The sequence below is a fragment of the Aquarana catesbeiana genome, linkage group LG07 (assembly GCF_042186555.1).
Source record: "Aquarana catesbeiana isolate 2022-GZ linkage group LG07, ASM4218655v1, whole genome shotgun sequence".
Lineage (NCBI taxonomy): Eukaryota > Metazoa > Chordata > Amphibia > Anura > Ranidae > Aquarana > Aquarana catesbeiana.
The window spans coordinates 137,205,156-137,211,470 of NC_133330.1; the positions used below are offsets into that span (position 1 = coordinate 137,205,156).

A 6,315-nucleotide genomic window follows, 5' to 3' on the forward strand; every position below is an offset into this window, starting at 1 on the left:
GGGGAGGGGAATAGACTAGAAAGAACGTCAGGGACGGGCGTAGTTTCACGCATGCGCAGTGTATATAAAGCGTAATACGCGTGCGTAGTACGTACGATCTATGAGCGGAGGAAGGAGTATCGGAAGCGCCGATCGTGATAACGAAGGTAACATTTAAACTTGGCCCTATACAGCTTAGAAATTGAGGCCTATATTGGGACAAGATTAGGAGAGTTTAGCCTGACATTAGGGTTTGTCTTGTGTTGTGTCTTGCAGAGAAAATGGATATATATTTTTTTATATTTATCCTTTGTGCCTTGCTGTGGCTGGATAAGCCACTTATGCGGTAATTTTCAGTATACCTCATATGCATTAATAATCTCCAGATTGATATTTTCACCTTAGCGCAGCGTATCTTTTGTATACATTGTATTGCACGGCATATGAAACGTGTTCTGCGCGGGCAGCTAGGTGATTTCCACATTTGAGGCAATACCATTGTGGCTCGCAAAATCCCCTTTTATCTGTACTCTGCTTTGTTTCCCCTTTGAATATCTCAGTCCCCCTGACACAGCTGTGGTGTGATAGTGTGCAATCAAAACGAAATCATAAAGACAAGTTCACAATACTCAATATTATATACCTGTCTGTAGTAACCTTACCCTCCTCTTGGCTGGTGATGAAGAGGAAAACAACACTCACACAGTTATATTTGAATAATAACCTTATTTACTGTAATTGTTTTAGAAGGGTTTAACTACAATGGTTGTACTGTCAGACCAACATAGTCTGACAGTCAACTGAACTTTATATTACAAAGATACAATACAGGTATAAAATTTCTGGAATAATATATGAGTGGTGTATCAAGGTAAATAGGATAACTGTCAGAGTGAATTTATCTCACTGCGAACACTATCCTATTTCCTGCGCGCTTTATTACTACACTGAATCAAAGACTAACTTGGTAAAGTGTAGTACAACAATTTGAGAGCTCCCTTATTCAGTGTCACACTATCCCAATATAGTAAAGGGACACAAGGCCTTGTGTTTTACTAACAGGCTTTCTTTTCTTCTTTTCTTCTGCTAGCAAACAAAGTAGATTTGTAATCCAAAGGGTTAAATGACTCCTGATCAAAGTAGACTGAAAGTATGACAGTAAGGTTCTGGTGCAGCAGCACTATAACTAACTTTGATGCCAGCAACTCAGTACTAAATTCTCTTGACTTTGCCTGTGGGACTATGGGTCCCAGCAACTCTGCCTTGTGTAGACGGATGTATAAAAGTGCATCAAGAAACTTGTAGGCAACAGCCCTCACACCCAACCAGGACAGTGTTGTCAGAAGACTCCGTTCTGATGTACAGGGTTCTGTCTCCGGCCGGCCGGCACTGCTGCGCTGCTCCGCTTCACACCATGAGACGCTCCGGAAACTCCCAGATGACTCTGACAGGCTCCTCTGGCTCCTTCCCAGTCTTGCCCCGTCGTCAGTCCAGCTCTCTGGTGTATCACAGTACCACTGCTCGGATCGCTGTTCCGTGGAGGTAGGCCGCACTGTGCTGGAGACCTCACACAGATCCTCCCAAGCTGGCCATGCGTGTCCAAGAGAGCTAAGATGGCCGCTTCCAGCCCTTTTATAATCTTCCCACAATGCAGTTCTGTTCCTTGAGGTTTGTGGGAGTTACTGAGCATTGTGGGTAGGTCAAATTAATGTCCAAATGTAAACAAACAACTACTTCCATGTCAACTTGAATAATAAAAGAAATAAAGATGCAGGACTTTTATATTTTGGCCGCTAGATGGTGCCAGATATAACATCACATTACATTATACATCAAAAATGTGCCCCGCTACACAGGTAAGTATTCAAGCTTGACAAAGGAAAACAATATTTCTTCATCTTGGAACTCTGCCAAAACAGACAATTGTACCCCACTTCCAAGCAATGTTTCATATTCCTATTTCTGCCATCAAATACCTGTGTGCTAAGTATACCTATTTTTTTTTTACATAGGGGAGAAAAGACTCGGAGGACACCACTCATCCGAGGAGACAACAGACCCCCCACCTCAGAAAGAAGTGGAAATGCCAAAAAGACAAGCAGAGCATGAGGAGGAGGGAGACGTTATAGAAATTGTCACCACAACAGGTGAGTGTCTGCGACCACAGGCTCAGGTAAGAGATGGATGCCAGCATATTTATAATACATGGTGTATTTTTGTTTCTATATTTTTAGGTGATCGGGATGTTGTGGATGAAGGTCATTTCACTAGTGAAAGTGCCCAGATCCTGATCGGGAAGATCATGGGGTGCAATAGGGACTTGGAAAACATCAAGCAAAACATCAATGATGTATAAAACAAAATGAAGAACATCATTGATGTTTTAGGGAGAGTTTAAAACCCCTTAAAATCCCTCATTTTTTCTGCTTTTTTTCTCCAAAATTTGTTGCACATTTTTGACATATTCTCGAAAAGCCAAATTTTGAAGATGCACACAGTGTGTCAACATGTGCTATCTGCCACCATGGGAGATCAATGTATGTGTTTTGGGGGTGCAACCCCTTCCTCAATAATAAAGTAGCTGAGAGGAAGGGGTTGCACCCACAAAACACGTCCCTTGATCCCCTGTGATGGCAGCTAGCACATGTTGACATTCGGCAATTTGTGTGCATCTTCAAAATTTGGCTTTTCCAGGGGTGACTTCACCCCATCTGCTGAACGCAATATCAAACACAGTTTATAAATACTCATGTCTGATATTACCTTCACTTTCTACAAAAGTTGAACTTTGTAAGTTCCAGATTTGTGTATTTCTTGTTGGTTTTAAACATGCCTGTTTTACCTTAAAAGTACATTTCTACTTTTATTAATGTCACCTATAAATATTTTAGACAACAAACATGTTGGTTGGTTTGAAAAACCTTTTATAAATGCACATGTGATTGTGCTTATATTAAAAATATTGATAATCAATGACATGGACATTCATTGTACTGTTCATTTAAGCACAAGAGAATCCATTTTGTTCTCACTGTTGAAATGTGTTCTGTAACCTTCACCTAACACACAGACATTTCTCCTACTAAACGCTCTCTACTCCCCCCTCCCTTTTCAAGGTTTTACTTTTGCAATTGTTCTATTCGCTAGTTTTTAATAATATATTTCTATTAGTTAGCTTTTAATAACATATTGCCATTTGTTAGTTTTTAATAACATCTCACACCACCCCTTTCTTATCTATGTATAAAATAACATGTAATAATAAATTTTTCACTGAACGGACATTTTAAACACAGTGATTGAGTCCTGTGAATCTGTTCCTACAGCTGCAGTATTAACTTTGTTTTAGAGTCCCAATCAGAAATCAGTCATATCAATCAACAATGTGTGGCTTCTTCTTTTAATGGTCCTAAACTTTTTTTGTGGTAAAATTGGTGTTTTCTGTGACAATGGGGGTTATTTCCTAAGGAAAAATCCACTTTGCACTACAAGTGCAGTTTCAGTGCAGTCTCAAGTGCACTTGTAGTGCAAAGGGTCTTTGCCTTTAGTAAATAACACCCAACAGTGCTTTCTAATGTTACACAATCACGCCATTTTCAGGACTCCCCACATTTCTGTCAGGGTCAGCTAAAAGAAACACAAGCAGGAAATGTAAGCAAATATTTTTGAAGTTAAAAAGTTATTTTTATTTAAAAAATGTCTCAGACATTGTCTGGCATATTGATGGCCCCCCTACCCGCAATGTATTCCATCTGTATCTTAGACAGACCTCGCGGGCAGTCAGGGGGGGCAAGCCAGCACGGCCAGCTTCAAGCGCTGTCTGGGTTGGTTCATTTAGATTAATAACTCAGTTGGGCTTCAGGCCCAACTGAGCCAGCATAGTTCACAGAATTTCTCCTTAAAAAGTTGTGGAGAACACAGCAAGCCAGGATGATGTGATTCAGTTTATACTCTGCCATGTGTATGGGTGTAAGAAATAGGAGGAACCGGCTGGCCATTATTCCAAATGTGTTCTCCACCACTCTTCTGGCTCTGGCCAGCCGGTAATTAAAAACCCTCTGGTCCGGGGTGAGGGTCCTCATAGGGAATGGTCGCATAAGATGGTCCCCCAGCGCAAACGCTTCATCCACAACGAAGACGAATGGGAGTCCTTCCGCATTGTCTTCTGGAGGTGGCAAGTCCAAGCTGCCGTTCTGGAGATGCCTGTAGAACTCTGTCTGGGCGATGACTCCACCATCTGACATCCGGCCATTCTTCCCCATGTCCACATACAGGAACTCGTAAGTAGCCGACGCCACCGCCAACATCACAATACTATTGAACCCCTTGTAGTTGTAATAGTATGACCCCGAGTTGGGTGGTGGGACGATGTGGATGTGTTTCCCATCAATTGTCCCTCCACAGTTAGGAAAGTCCCACCGCTGGGCAAAGTGGGATGCCACGGTCTGCCATTCCTGTGGGTTGGAAGGAAACTGTGGAGTCAAACAAGAATAAAAAATTATTCATTTTGCACATAAACATGGAAAGCAGATTAGACACAAACATTCTTGGCCAACATCAGTATAACATTTATTTTAGGGACTGTTTAAAGACAAAGGTATAAGGTCCACGATCAGATTCCCCCCCTCTCATGGGCCATTTTTGAAATTTTTTGGGGGGAGATATGTTTTGGACAGGTAACCCTCTCCACTTAATTGAGAGATGAATGCATAAATGTGTATTGCTTTGGTCAGCTTCTCCTTACTTACACTATTGGCAGCCCACTGGACAGGTAAGAAGTGTCATAATACAAAGATATAAATACACACTGTACACATTTTAGCACATTTTTACATTCTGCTATTACCTATCAAGATAATAATAGGATACAAAAACTTTAAACATTACCATTTGAAAGTATTCAGGCCGGCCCTTGCACTACATGCTTTTGGGGAATTCATCCATAAATCTGACCAAAAAAGAGGTGGGTATAGTGTATATGGGTTTGACAAAGTCAGCAAATAGAGGATTGGTATCAGCTGAGTTAGCAGTTGGGGGGAAGGAGGGTTCCAAATGATTTTGGGACCCAAAAAAACAAGCCTCTGGCACTCTGCCTGAATTTAAAGCACGCATCACATTTTTACACATTTTAGGGGTTGTTTAGGGTAAAGCACTACTATGGAGCTGACAAAATACATTGTTGACTACACAAGGTGAATATAGGCCCAGGAGAGCATGCTGGGGAGGTAAGTGAAGGCAAATATGTATGAAGGACAAAAAAAAATTACATAAAAATCCAGCATGCATGAGGACAAAGGGGACATTCACAGCATATTACAATCATGGTAATTAGGGAATGAGGAAAGAAATACAATACATTAGCAAACATTATATACAATAAAATGTGATGTTAAAGGATACAAATCTTACCTTAATATACTCCTTCTGCAGGACCTGAATGACGGCAGAACAGGTCTCTGGGATAATGATCCCCAGAGCCTGGGGGGAGATGCCTGTCGAGAACTTGAGGTCCTGCAGGCTTCTCCCCATCACAAGTACTGCAGGGTGGCGAGGAGCCTCTGTTCCGGAGTGATGGATTGCCTCATGCAGGTATCCTGCCTGCTGATATAGGGGGTCAGCAAAGCCAACAAATGGTGAAATACGGGTCCGTCATCCGGAGAAGGTTCCTGAAATCATTAGGATTATTCTCATGAAGCCCACGGAGCAAAAGCATGTGACAGAACTGGTCACGCTGGAGCAACCAATTCTTGGTCCACGAACTCCTCCCCACCCTGTTCATGGACTGGGCTTGTGTCAAAGTAAGGACCCAAACACCAAGCCCCCGCACAGCACGAAATCTACGAGGAGTACGTATACGCAACATGGCTAGAAAACGGTTGGCTGGTCAGAACGAAATAACATAACGCACCGAAGAACAGCAAGGCCTGTGAAGAGCGACCTGAAAATCAGTAACGAACGAACAAGAACACAATGACAGAGTCAAGGGTAACTCGCTGCACGCACTGAAGACCAGATACAAACCCACAAGCACAAACTGAACAGCAGAAATACAATCTGAAAACCACGAGACTGAAAAAGTGCTAATCGTCTCTCACCAAACTTTTACTAACACGCGATTAGCAAAAGGAGCCCAAAGGGTGCTGCACTTGGTTCTGAACTGCCCTTTTATAGTCTCATCGTACGTGGTGTACGTGACCGCGTTCTTAGGGTTCGGAAATTCCGACAACTTTGTGCGACCGTGTGTATGCAAACCAAGTTTGAGCCAACATCCGTCGGAAAAAATCCTTAGATTTTGTTGTCGGAATGTCCGATCAATGTCCGACCGTGTGTATGGGG

The 6,315-nt window shown here is 42.3% G+C and overlaps 1 long non-coding RNA gene across 1 annotated transcript in view; it reads left to right on the forward strand.

Annotated features, from left to right (window-relative positions):
- LOC141103280 (uncharacterized) overlaps positions 1–2,354 on the forward strand; it is a 43,664-nt gene extending 41,310 nt beyond the window's left edge. The window contains exons 2-3 of the long non-coding RNA XR_012235286.1: positions 1,992–2,126; positions 2,214–2,354. This is a non-coding gene — a long non-coding RNA (uncharacterized lncRNA). The remainder of the gene's footprint in view (positions 1–1,991; positions 2,127–2,213) is intronic.
- Positions 2,355–6,315: the final 3,961 nt, after the last annotated feature.